The 13,767-nt window shown below is 36.4% G+C and overlaps 1 protein-coding gene across 1 annotated transcript in view; it reads right to left on the bottom strand.

Moving 5' to 3' along the window:
- LOC122790589 (potassium channel subfamily T member 1) overlaps positions 1 to 13,767 on the bottom strand; it is a 1,237,971-nt gene that overhangs the window by 217,652 nt on the left and 1,006,552 nt on the right. The gene's annotated exons all lie outside the window — the stretch shown is intronic.

Here is a 13,767-nt window from a genome sequence, read left to right as displayed (position 1 = left end):
GAGTCAGTTTTTGTAAGTCAGTATCACTCTAAAATAAAACTATGACCACTAAAATCATCTGGTATTTTTTAAGTGATCATCTCTTTGGAAAATGGGGCATAACAATGTAAGCTGTGAAACACTTAACTATGACTACTACATTATATTTAATTTTGAAAGTCTCACAAGTTTATACTTTATGATCTCTTAAAATAGTACAAAGGTAGATCTACAATTATTGTCATGTTTCAGTGTACATGTAACTAGGCCTAATCTGTGGCTAAACCATTTGAATGATATGTATGTAATTTTCTTTGCAATATACTCATTGTGCATTGTGTAACTGAAACAGACATGCCTGGAAATTCATTAAAGTTCTTAGCAATAGATCTATGGCATGTGCTAGAAAGGCCCTTCCAGAAAGATATACCCATTTGCAATTCAAAAGTATGCTAGCTTTGATGAGGTAAGACCTCATTATCATCTAATTTGCATGTTTTCTGAATCACACTTACTACTGGGGTCTATATCACATAGTCAAAGTTTAATAACTTCAAACACGGAATGCTCGAACCATCCTGTTCGAAGTTAAAAAAACTTTGACTATGGATAAAAAAAACAAAAAAAAGAAAACAAAATAAACTGTTGTAAGCAGGAGGCCAAGCCCCCTGCACCCCCCACAGCCCCTGCTACTTAAATATACCAATTCCGAGATTGCACCACATTGAACAAAACAGAAACCTCCCCTTACAGAGATTTCCATTGAAATGCTCGAACTTCTGCAAATATGAGTTTCGAACTTGCAGAAGCTTGTCTATCTGATAAGAACCCTACTACTGTGGCATATAGCTCATGGCTGATCTGCATCTCATGGTAATAAACTGCTGCTCATGTAGACAATGTCATCCCTCACAGCCACACTGTCTTGTATATACACACACACACACACACACACACACACACACACACACACACACACACACACACACACACACACACACACCACAGTACCTATCTTATCTACTCTTCCATGATCCCTCCAATAATTTAGTGCCATTACAGCATGCATGTATTAGGCTGTGGTGATTAAATGTATCCTCCCAACCACCCCATCTCTGTTACAATGTCTGTGCCAGTATTACACTTTAGGCAATGGACCCCAGGCAGTGTCTAGTGTATCCCTTTCACCTTCTGGTCCCCCTTATGATGTCTATGCCATTAGTAATGGTGTCATCATGGCACCCCTTGGTTGTATCTATTGGGTTAACACCCTCCCTTCAGTCATTTAAAACCATTCTGAAAGACTTTCTAGCTAAAATCTGTCTCTGCTCCTGCTCAAACCCATGATATACCTGAAAATATGAACAAGTACCGCTTTATACGTTGCACTTCTACCCCCTTCTTCATTCGCATCCTTATTTCAGTCAATTTCTCTCTCCAAATCTCTATCTAAATATTTCATAACCTTTTTTTTCTCCCAATTCATACTGCAATTCCTGCTTATATTGTACTAATTTATCTGTAATTTCTCTAAACAGGATAACATTACTCTAGATATTAAATCATTGTCATATAGGTTGTATCTATTCTTACCCCATGTTTTCAAATTATGTCTAATTTGGTGTAATTGGTTAAATGGTAGACGATTTGCTCTATTTTTGAAGACTGAAAAATTATTGTTCTTAAAATGTTTTTGTAATAAAATGGTCACCTACCCAGCCAGACTTGGTAATCAAATGTCAATGAATAAATAATAAATTAATAAATAAATAATATTCCCTGGTCATCTACTGGATCTCCCATCACCGATCATCATACTGAGATTTGTGCCATTATGGCACTTCAGAGTGTGTCCAGTGTCCCTCCCAATCTCTGTTAAGCTATTCTGTGCCTTATGGCACTTTATGGAATGTTCCCTGGTGTCTAGTATATCCCCCACACCCATTCCCCATAGTAATGTTGGTGCAGTACTGTGTGTAATGATGTTTACTGAATAGCAAAAAGGTACTGCGACATATACACATCATGGTAACTTCATGAATGCAGCCCATGGTTTTTGACAGTGTGAAATCCCTGACTGGATACACTAGACAATCTCGACGTACTGAAATCTCGAATTTCAGTACGTCGAGACCAAATAGTGGAAATTGCAGTTACTCGAAACACTATGCTGAATGTGGAAGTGTCGAATCAGCAAATGTCGAATCTGCCACTATCGTGGTGTTGCGTTTGTTACGTGTGGTGCGGTTTGTGGATTTATCTGGGGTTTCAGGTAAGTGCTGTGTGTTTGAGGATATTGGTAGGGATTTTAGTGTGTGTGAGTGTGTGCGGTGGTGTTTTTTGTGTGTTTGTGTGTTTAGTGCGACCTCGGAGTTAGAATATATAAGTAGGGGGGTAGGTAGGTTAGGTGTGTTTCTGTCTGTTGTTATGTTTGTTTAGTTAGGTAGGTGTATGTGTGTGTGTGTGTGTGTGTGTGTGTGTGAATGGCCACAGTTGTGGTATTCGTGTATGTGGATTTCCGACTATTCAGTCTCGAAATACTGAAATTCGACATTTCAGTACTTCGAGATTGTATAGTGAATCCCCCTGACTACCTTCTAGAATTTTCAGCAGCATTATCTCACAATACAGTTATAAGTTTTCACCATCATCCACCAACATGCATAAAACATTTTACGACCCTGTTTATACCCACAGTAGCAGCACAGAGTTGAAAAACTTACCCTTTAGGTATTTTTGCAGATATACTACTTAAACCAATTTTTAACAAGTATTCACATATGTTGAAAGACTTGTGGGATTATTTAAGAAGACTGCCTATGGGACAAAACTATAGCTTTTCTAATGATGGATTTGTTCACATGTACTCCACAACCTGAAGGTATAGAATTATTTCATAAAGGCATACTAGTTTCAGCTTCCTCTTAAGTAAAGAAATTCAATTAATTATTGAATTTATGAATATTATACATGATAATACATCTTCTTTGAAGGTGAAGCAAATGAGAAGTGTTGAGATGTGTGCAGTTAGTGCCTTGATTTTTGTCAGTTTGGTTATGATAGGATGGGAAATGAAATATATTTGTTTATTACACCTTTTTATAAAACTTGGTAATTCTGGTAGATAGTGTGCATGGAGAAATATAAAAAGGAGTATATGAAGATGGAGGAAGAAAAAAGATGAGTATGTAAGTAGCACACAGGATTATGAAGACACTTTACAAATACTGGAGAAAGATGTTTTTAGAGAAGGAGGCATGATAAAGAGGTAAAAGTATTTTTTTGCAATGGATAGGGGAAAAAGTCACACCATTTTTGTTAAGAAAATTAAGGAAAATAAAGGAGAAATGACATGAATGCTGGATAAGGTGAATATAAGACATTATGACCAAGAGGGGATTATAGGGGTTGCAGTTGAGTATGTGAGTAAAGTATATGATGCAAAAATGATAAACAGAAAAATGACAATGGGGATTAGGAAGCTTAGTAGGCATAAACTATGCCCAAACTAACAAATCTCTCAAGATAATGTTTTGAAACTTCGTAACTAACATGCCTCCTCCTAATATACACCCATGATGCATAGGGACATAATTGGGTTGGGTTGCACAGCTAGGCTTATAAAGGCCCTGGCAGCTGTTAGCCTAGTATATAACTCTGAATCTATGAAACTATAGCTTCAAGACATTTATTATTCATATTGTAAACTATATTTAAGATACTTAGACAATTTTATTGTATGGATTATTTCAGATGAGTATGTACATGAATTTGTATAATATCTGCATGAGACAACTCATTTAAAGCTTAATTATAATTATAATAAAAATATTGTGAATTAGTTAGATACAACTATAATTAGTTCCCAGGAGGGTTTTACTTCAAATATCTATAGAAAACCAACTTTTAGTAATGCTCATTTGCACTTTTAAAGCTTCCATCCCCTTGTTTACTGTTTGATCAGGAGACAATTCATTAGACTAGCATGTATGGTGTTTGACAGACTAACTTTTGATACTGAAAGGAAAAAAAAGCTTAAAACTATGCTTTTGGATAGTGAATACCTGAAAATGGTCTTTGAAATAAGTGCTGATGTAGCACAATGGTGTGGTACTAAGTATAAGCCACTCTTAGGAGTAGACTTGGATGATAAACAGCAATGTTTGCTCACTGGGGGTCCTAATGCTAACATCATTGTGAAACATTTTGAGAGATCTTTAGTCTTGCAGTATAACTTAGGTTCAAAGACCAATAAATCCATCATAAAAATAATAAAATAATTGGAATATTTCTAAGAAGAATGAGATGGCCTTGAATTTGGTGGGACAACATCCATTTTTTTCTACAAAACAGCACGTAACTTGAAAAAATTGTTTGTAGCTTCTAAAAGGGAAAACAAAATCAATATTAAAGTTAGGTACCAAAAAATGTGATAGCTGCAAGGAATGCTTTTATATATGAAGATGCTTTTTTTTACTTTGGAGAATGCCTTATCTACCAAAGTTTGTTTACAAAATAGTAACTGCGGCACTTCAGGAATAATATATTTAGATAAATGTTGAGTTTGTGCCAACATTTTATGCTGGTAAAACTGAAAGGACATTAAGGAAGAGGATTATCTAAATATTGTAATATATAACTAAACTGAATATAAAGTTTGTATAAACACCTCAAACTGTTAGGATTTTAAAAAGTTCTGCTCCAGTATTCTTGACAAGGTTACTTTTAATCCTAGGGGAGGGGCATGGGAAGCAGAATTAGAATAAAAGGAAATGTTGTGGCAAATGAAATTAAATGCCACAAGTAAGCCTCGACTCAGTGAAAATGTATCCATCGTTCCTGTGTTAACGTTAAGGGCAGCCAGACTTTAACTCGTTTTCATACTGAGCTATACACATGAAAGCTATTTGCTGACTTTTGTTTTACTTTTTACTATTTAATATGCGTTTACAGTGCTATTTTCATATTTCGTTAATATATCAATTTCATTCACACATATTTACAACAATGTATTCTGAAATTACTTTATAAGAAATGTAATATTTTATTTTAAAATATATTCATGAAAACATGTAATTCACTGTACCATGGTATAACTAACATTGCAGTTTATGTCTGAAAGGGGATTTTAAGAAAATCTGAATTGAGGGGGGTTCATTCAATAATTATGTTAAAATAGTATGTGTCATCTTACTTTAATACCATATCAGAGTTTTGCTACTGAAGATGAGTAATATAACTTTAAACGACAATTAATTGATACTTTGTTATCATATTTAAGCAAGCCATGTGATGTAATTTGTCAAGTCCTGATGGAAGTCCATAGAGTATATTTTAATTGAACAAAAGTGTTAAACTTCTTAAGGACTTACGTGTTGTGCATCAATAAATATTACTTTCAGTGTTTTACTACTTGAGTTTTTGTGGTTTGTGCTCCTTACTGCATACTACTGTGTTTGTTTATTAGCTATTGTTGTGAGTGTGCATATGCCTTGGTTTGGTGGTTATTATTTTTTTAGGGTTTACAATCATTAGTTTAGTTTATGCATACCTTAATTTTAAATTTTCAGTGTTTGTACTTTTTTCCCAAAGAAATGAAGATTATCAGATTTCTAACAGATACATTTTAAATGAATTATTAAATGTGAGGGAAGATTTATGAACTTCTTTCTTATCATGCATACACATACAGGATCATCTGCGCACAGTTCAAGATGATACCCACTGACACACCAGGAGAGTCTTTTGAAAAATGACCTTATTAGCAACACTATTCAGATTCTCGAGAGTTCTACTTGTATTTGTGAATGGACATTTGGCTAACATGTCTCTGTGAAAACATTTTGCATTTTTATGGTATCTGTTTCAACGGAAATCATTCTTCTAACATGTTAATCGCTCCTGTGAGGTACTGTTCTGGTCTTAGCAGGAAGTCATTTTGTAGCATGACAAGCAAAAGCCAGTAAATATTCTGCTTTTCTGATTTTTAATGATAATACTTATTATGGCAACACAGTTCATGTCTTCTTTTTAATCATACACTTCCTGGTCTTGGTAATGATACACTTTCTGTTGGTCATCCAAGTGTGGAGTATGCATTACAGCACAGGTACTTTATTTATCTTTCACTCCATCTTTCTGACTTCAGAAAATAAATGCAGTTCTGCATGACTTAGAACACAGATTGCCTTTCACTGTCTTTTAAAAGTTAAAGCATTAAGCACTTACTCAAAAACATGCTGAAGTTGCTGAACAAGTTTGAACTAGTCTTGTTGTGGGTGGTGTTTTCACATGACTGGGTAGGATTTGTTTATCTGTCGTGTCAAAAAATGTAGCAGTCTATCAATAAAATGTGCATATTTTATGTGTGTGTTTTATTTAGTAAGTAATTCTACTTTTGAAAAATCAAACCCTTTCGGCAACTATGTGAAATACTGTAGATAAATTAGTCAGGTCTGAATTTAATTTTAGCATGTATTTTGATGTTTTGTGGGTGACATATTCTATTAATATCCCTAAATTATCTTGTCGTCTGAAATTAAAAAAAAAAAAAAAATATATATATATATATATATATAAATATATATATACACACACACACACACTGCTGACCAACTACCGTCGCAATATCTCCAAAAGCAGCCAAAGTAATTGCATACCCTATATCCATCCTTATAAAAGGACAATCAAAGAAGGAACCATTCCAGGTATTTGGAAAATCTCCCACATTACCCCCCTTCATAAAGGTGGGAACTCAAATGACTACTCTATCGGCCAATAGCTCTCTTATCACCTTTAGCAAAAATTATGGAAAAATGCATTCACCAACTTTTACATCATCTATCTCAACATAACATAATAGCAAACTGCCAATATGGCTTTAGGCCATCACATAGTATCACTACTGCCCTTTTATCCTTTACAGATAGCATCAATAGAAACCGTAATAAAAACTTCCTCTCATCTGCACTCTTTATTGACCTCTCAAAAGCTTTCGACATGGTAAACCACACCCTCTTAATCAATATTCTTGAATCCGTTTCCTTTGACTCTCAGGCTGTTAAATGGTTCAGATCCTACCTCAGCAAAAGGCAACAGGCAGTTCTCTGGGAAAATCAAATTTCATCCTTTCTGCCAGTCACCATCGGAGTCCCTCAGGGCTCTATTCTTGGACCACTTCTTTTCTCATTATTTATCAATGACCTCCATGTAGTAATTCCTCAAGCCACCTGCATTCAATATGCAGATGATTCTACGCTAATATGCTCAGCATACTCCCCATCAGAACTATATTCTCTTACTTAAAATGTTTTCAACACTGTAGAAACATGGTTTACAAAACACTGCCTCCTCAATGCCAAAAAAACAAACTCCTTCTCATTACCCCTACTACCACGTCCTCCCCCATACATTTCTCAGTCTCTTCAAATAATGGCACTATTATATTCTCTGACTCTACCACTAAACTGTTAGGAATAAATTACATTTGATTACCATATAAATAACACCATTAAAACAGTCAACAGAAAAATAGGCTCCTTATATAGAATAAAACCTTTCCTAACCCCAGCAGCCAGAACCAAGATTGCTCACTCCCATCTAATCTCTAATCTTCTGTATGCCTCACCTATTTATACCAACCTAAAGAAAAATAACCTTAACAAACTAGCAACTTCCTACAATAACATCGCCAGATTCGCCACTGGCAATCCCTTTAGAACCTACCACTGTCTGAATCTTTGGCAACTAGAATGGCTTGAATTCCAAAACCGTCTAATAATCTCCCAACTCATGATTACCCACAAGATATTCTACCAACCCAACACCACTCCTACAGTCACCAATCTCTTAATCCCCTATAAAAATCTGAATTCCCTACATTCTTCTAGCAAACTCCTCGCTAGTATAACCAGGTCTAATAACATAGCTGGTGACTCTCTGTTTACTAATGCAGCAGGAAAAAAACTGGAACCTGCTACCCAATGAACTAACACTAATCACATCCTTGCCTCTCTTTAAACAAAAACTCAAAAAACACCCCAAAACACACTGGTTATGCCCTTGTAGTAACCCTGACTAACCACCCTCTTCCACCACTGTTTCTTCCTCTTCCAAACAAACTTCCAAACATTTTAATGCTTATTCATGTAAGCAAGGCTGGTACTGTTTAAACTCTAATCAACATACTGCTGAAATCTTTCTACTTGATGTGAAAAATTCCATAAGAATCTTATGTGCTACATTTTTATTGTTGCTTTTTTAAGTGTAAATATTTTTACTGTTGTTTTTTCAAGTGTAAATATCTTTAGTATGTAATAATTACTTGTTCTATTTTTTATTAATCCTTCAATTTACCTTGTAACGATATTTTGAATTTTTCTATCTTGTTGGAGCTTTTCTCCCCGGGCCTCTACTGAAAATGGAAATATATCCAGCTAGACTAGCCCGGTTAACAAATGTAAAATAAAAAATAAATATACATACATATACACATACACACACACGCACACTGACCAATAAGGAACACCTGTGGAGTTACCCAGATTTAATAAGTTGTAGGACATTAATAAGATTCAAGATAAAGGTGCTTCTTTCTCACTCAGAAAGGAAACCTTGCTGTCCATCTTGACTCTGAGGAATGCTTATCTATGCATCCAGATAAGGCAGTTTCTCAGAGTTGTAGTGAGAACAATCACTTCCAGTCCATATCACTCACTTTTGGACTGTCCACGGCACTTGAGATCTTCACAGTGTGTTTAGCTCACGTCTGTGTCTACTTGAGAATGAAGGGATTGCATATCTATCCTTACCTAAATAATTGTGCCTTATACAAACTCTCACAACAAATGACATAGCCAAGGCAGCAGCCATAGCATAAATTATCTGCAACATTTTGGTTTACCTAAAATTGCAGATGTAAGAAAATAAGTTTACTCTAGGGGTTTTATCCTACTGAGCTTACTATGAATATTGTGACCAGAAGTGATCACATTATCATAATTATTGAATTAAATGTCAACTAAAATTGTACAATTTCTCTGATACAGTGAACTGAAGGAGTGTGGAAGACTTCAGTGTTTATACTCTGCAGAGAATGATAATGGGGAGGCACAAAGGTTTCGAAATATTTATCAAACAAATACAAGTTGGTTATTTTTTTCTGAAATAAAAATTATTAAGTAGAACTGGTCATTCTGTTAAGCTAGGCAAGGATAGGTCAAACAAAATGCCTCGAGTCATAGTTGGTCATTACATTTTTTAGTGATGATGGTAGGTAGCATAGGTGGAGGTCATTAATAGTTATGAAATATGTGAGTGTTTAGAGATAACCCACAAAGGAACTATTTATGAAGGGGACTAACATTATAAAGCCTAAAGAATTTTATTAATAAAGTAGAAATGATGTGAAGTGACAAAATTTGCTGTTGTATTATTGGTTTGTATATTTGGGTGTTACAAAATGGTACTGTAAATCATATGATAATGGATCTCCAAAGCATATGGCAGAAACAGCTTAGAAAAATATGATAGCTAACACACAACAGTGCAGGAAAGAAAAATATTACTGCCAGTGTTCTCAGTCAGCCTGATATGTAGTTTGCAGTACACAACCAACCTTTAAATATTTTCTAAATATTGCTTTCTGCAAACATATATTAATGGATTCCTTACCCATATTTTGGCAAGCAGACGTATGTGGTATGCACCAAATACTGGAAAGAAAATTACGCATACTCATGTTTAATCTTCCTTACACAGGATAGCTTGGGGTTTATTTATTTATTGTTGTGTTTGTTAACTAGTCTTCTTTACATAGGATAACCTGGAGCTATATATTTATTTTTGTGTTTGTTAGCTAAATATGTGAGCTGATCCAAATGGATATTTTTCAGCCACAACTCAAGTATAAAAAATGTACGTTGTATAGACACAATAGATTTGGTATCAGTGCTGTGCACTTTTGTTAGCTGAATGACAGAATATTAGATGCATTGCACACTACTCCGGGGATTCATTAAAGCTCCTAATATCAACTACATGGCTCTTGCTGGAAAGGACCTTATAACACAATGTACCCACTTCTGATTCAGAAACAACATAAGCACAACAAGGTAAGACCTCATTAATGGCTAATCTGCATGTTTCCTGAACTGCAGTGATCTGTACATTACAGTAATAACCTGCTACTTTTGTAGGTAGTGGCACCCCCCCCCCCCCACAGTCACTTTGTCAAACACAGACAAATATGAACACACATCCACACACACACACACACACACACCACAGTCCATGTAGCCATCCCTACTCTCCTATGGTTGCCCCCACCCCAGTAATATGCAAGTGCCATTGCAGCACATCCGTACTAAGGCCTGATGGTCTAATGTATGCCCCACACCCCCAATCCCTGTTGCAATGTTCATGCTATTATGATACTTTAAAGAGGCAACCATGGTGGTCTAATGGCTCCCCCCCCCCCCGATCATCCTTATCAAGTCTGTGCTGTTAAGGCACTTCAATTTATCCATGGTGTCCAGTTATTCCTCCCACCCCCTCAGTCCCCAAAGTAACACTTGTGCCATTACAGCATTTAAAGTATTTCCTGGTGTCTGGCAGTTACCCCCAACCTTTGGCCTCTGTAGTAAAGCTGGAGCCATCACGTCATTTAAAGCATTCCCTGGTGTCTGATGTTTCTTCCCATCTCACCCCCCCCCAATCCCTGATGTAACATTGGTTCATTCATGGCAAGTAAACTAGAACCTGGTGGTCTAGCATACCCCCCACTCCCAGTCTCTGTAGTAATGATGGTGCCAGCAAACCAGCTTACCTTATGCCAGAGGTCTATTAGACACTTTGCAATATACTGTTGTACAGAACAATTTTTAAGGACAATGTTGTTCTCCTCTCTTTTAACGGATGTGCTCTGCATCTCAGTCTTTTATAAATACATTCCCCCAACCCTCTCCATCTCTGCCAGATATTAATGACCTCCAACTAGCCTTGATTCTGTTTGCTTTCCTATGAAGCAACAACTAACCAGAGAGACTGTCATCCAAGCAACCATGAATGTGATCCTTCATCCCACACTATTCTACTGTCCTCACTTGTCAGGACTATCTTCATTTAAGTGGCCTGAGGCTCTGGTACCCAAACAAGAAAGGACCATCTGCATTTTATGACTGACGTTAATTGTCCCAATGCCAGGGGACTACTCTGTAGTCCAGATTCTAAATTTCTTCCCAAACACATTTGAGGAAGATGGTTTTCCCAGTTTGTGTTCATAAGCTTACCAGTTGAAAATCTAATCTACATGCCTGTGAGGTAGGCATTACTGGCATGTGATGCATGTTTTTGCTCATGCACTGACCTCTGGTATAATGCCATGCACTATCTGCTATACTCACATGCAATGGAATAACCTGCTCTGCTGAAGCATATGACCTATGCCTACACTGGAGGCCAGTACAGCAGGGGGGCAGTCCAGCTGTCTTACCTTCAGACTGGTGACACAGTGACAGCTACTCACACTCCACCTGCCCTGCCAGCTTCTCCATAGCCGAGTTGCTACTTGATTCCAGGTTGCCTGAGTCATGTTGTCAGGGCATCCTCAATGCCACACAGCCAGCATTCTGCTGACTAACTGTGATGCAGCCTTGTTATTCTCTGCAAATCTTTAGTCTCATAGAAGGGCTTCTATGTTTAGTTTCATAAGGAAGAGTTGAGTTGTGCAGCTCTGATATCAAGAGATAGTGACATATAAGACTTTCGGTTTACCATCACAATGTCAGGAAACAGGAAGGTTGAAAGGCAGTCTTCCAGGTTGTTGCAACTGCGATTTTTAAAAGGTTAAATCCACAAGAGTGAATGCACACTAGCATTTGCTCTTGTGGATTTATCATTTTGAATGGAGATCATACTATAGTCGAGATCTGGTAACTTACCCTCACTGTAGTACAATCTCAGACTTTATATATATATATGAGTAGCAGGGGGTGTGGGGATGCAGGGGGGCTTGCTCCTCTGCAAAACATAGCATATCTCATAATTTTGATATACTAATGCAGCATACCACAGCATTTGGCACTTTAAATACCATTACTACCTTCATGAATTTCCATGTCTGATGTCGAACGGAAGTTCAGGAGTGCTGCTGTACTGTAGTGGGAAATGTTGAATTTGAAATTGCATTTCAGCAATTTTGACATTTTCATTCTAATTTATTTCAGTTTTCAACATTTAAAAACGTACAAATAAATACTCCTAATTATCATTTTCAGTTTTATGATAGTAAACCAGACTTTCTGGTGTACAAAAATCCAGGTTTTGTACAAATTTGTCAAGAACTACTAAACTTAACATAGTACATGGTCTTGACATATAGACCTATCTCTTTAAATAAGGTAGCTTTAAGGATATCGTGGGACATGAGCAGAAGGTTAGCAAATATTAGACTACAGGAAGCCATTTTTGCTGCTGGCTGTGGAATAAGTATGATTCTTAATGAAAAAAATGCCAAACTATAATAAGGGTACAAGGTATATGGGAAGTAGGGCCTGGGCATTGACAAATTAATGGAACCATTATGGAGAGGTACAAATGTGCAAGAGTAAATCCCCTTGTACCTCCTGATGTGGACTTGCTGAACTTATATATACCTAAGAGAAAATGGAATATTCCAAAAAATGGTAATCTTGGGCTTATCACATGCAAGTCAACATTTTCAGTCAGTCAGCAATCTAGGACTCAGCATCGCAAGCCTCAGCATTTCAGTTACCTGAATGTTTTTGCCAGCCTTAAAATAAAATCCATTGGCAAGCAGCAACATTTGCTGGTTTTGTAAAATGTACAGCATATTTCTAACAGTGTACACATTCTGAAGTCATGTTCTATTTTGTGCAGTAAAACACGTGTCTTGGATTTCCTCAGACCTGCTTGGGGGAAAAGACTTTTGCTTGCTTTCCTTCTTTCATACCAAGTGCATTATAACTGTATTCATTATGGAAGGAACAGTTCACTCTGGTTGCAAAATATGTTATATTGCTTCACACACAGAGGGTCCTGGGTACTGCAGCACCATTATTTGAGTAGAAAGCACAATTACTTTTGATGCCAGAAGATTAACAGACTGTGGGTTCTATTCTATCACCAGGTGCTTGGATCCATTTGTATTCCTGACACTGCACTGCAGCACAGGGTGAGGGGGTGTTAGACTTCTGAGTGTGCTGTCTTTTGGATGAGATGTTAAACTGAGGTGCCATCTGCCTGAGATGGTGGATGTAAAAAATCTCATGGCACTTTGTAAAAGGAGAAGAGTTACTTTATTACTTTATATTTACATGTCTAACCTAGTAATTTCATTAAAAAAACAAACATAAATGAAAATAAAGACATTTTAATCACTTTCTTTTCCTCCATAACCAAAACTTAATTCTTGTAATAATGGCTGATATTTCCCATTTTTTATTATATAATTGCTTGCCACATTTTTGCCTTCCACATATGCCAAATATGTGAAAAAAAATCTACTTTATCAAAATGTCCTTTCTCAGTGACATTGTTGTTTCCATATAAAAGCACAGGCATTTCAATTTTCTTGTGCTGTCCCACAATATAAAAGAAAATGATCAATTCTTTCTTCTTCTTCATAGACATATCTTCTCTTCTCTTGTTGTTTGTGCAATATGCAGCCTTTGACTGCTAATTTCTTTTACATTACTCTATATAAGAAAGTAATCTTCTAGCTCCCATATTTTCCTATTAATTCCTTTTTTTCCTTTTTTACTACCTTTC

Source organism: Protopterus annectens, chromosome 16.part0, assembly GCF_019279795.1.
Source record: "Protopterus annectens isolate FY-2018-M chromosome 16.part0, PAN1.0, whole genome shotgun sequence".
NCBI classification, from domain to species: Eukaryota; Metazoa; Chordata; order Ceratodontiformes; family Protopteridae; genus Protopterus; species Protopterus annectens.
Note: the sequence above shows the minus strand (reverse complement) of the source record. Positions and strands in the feature narration are given on the sequence as shown.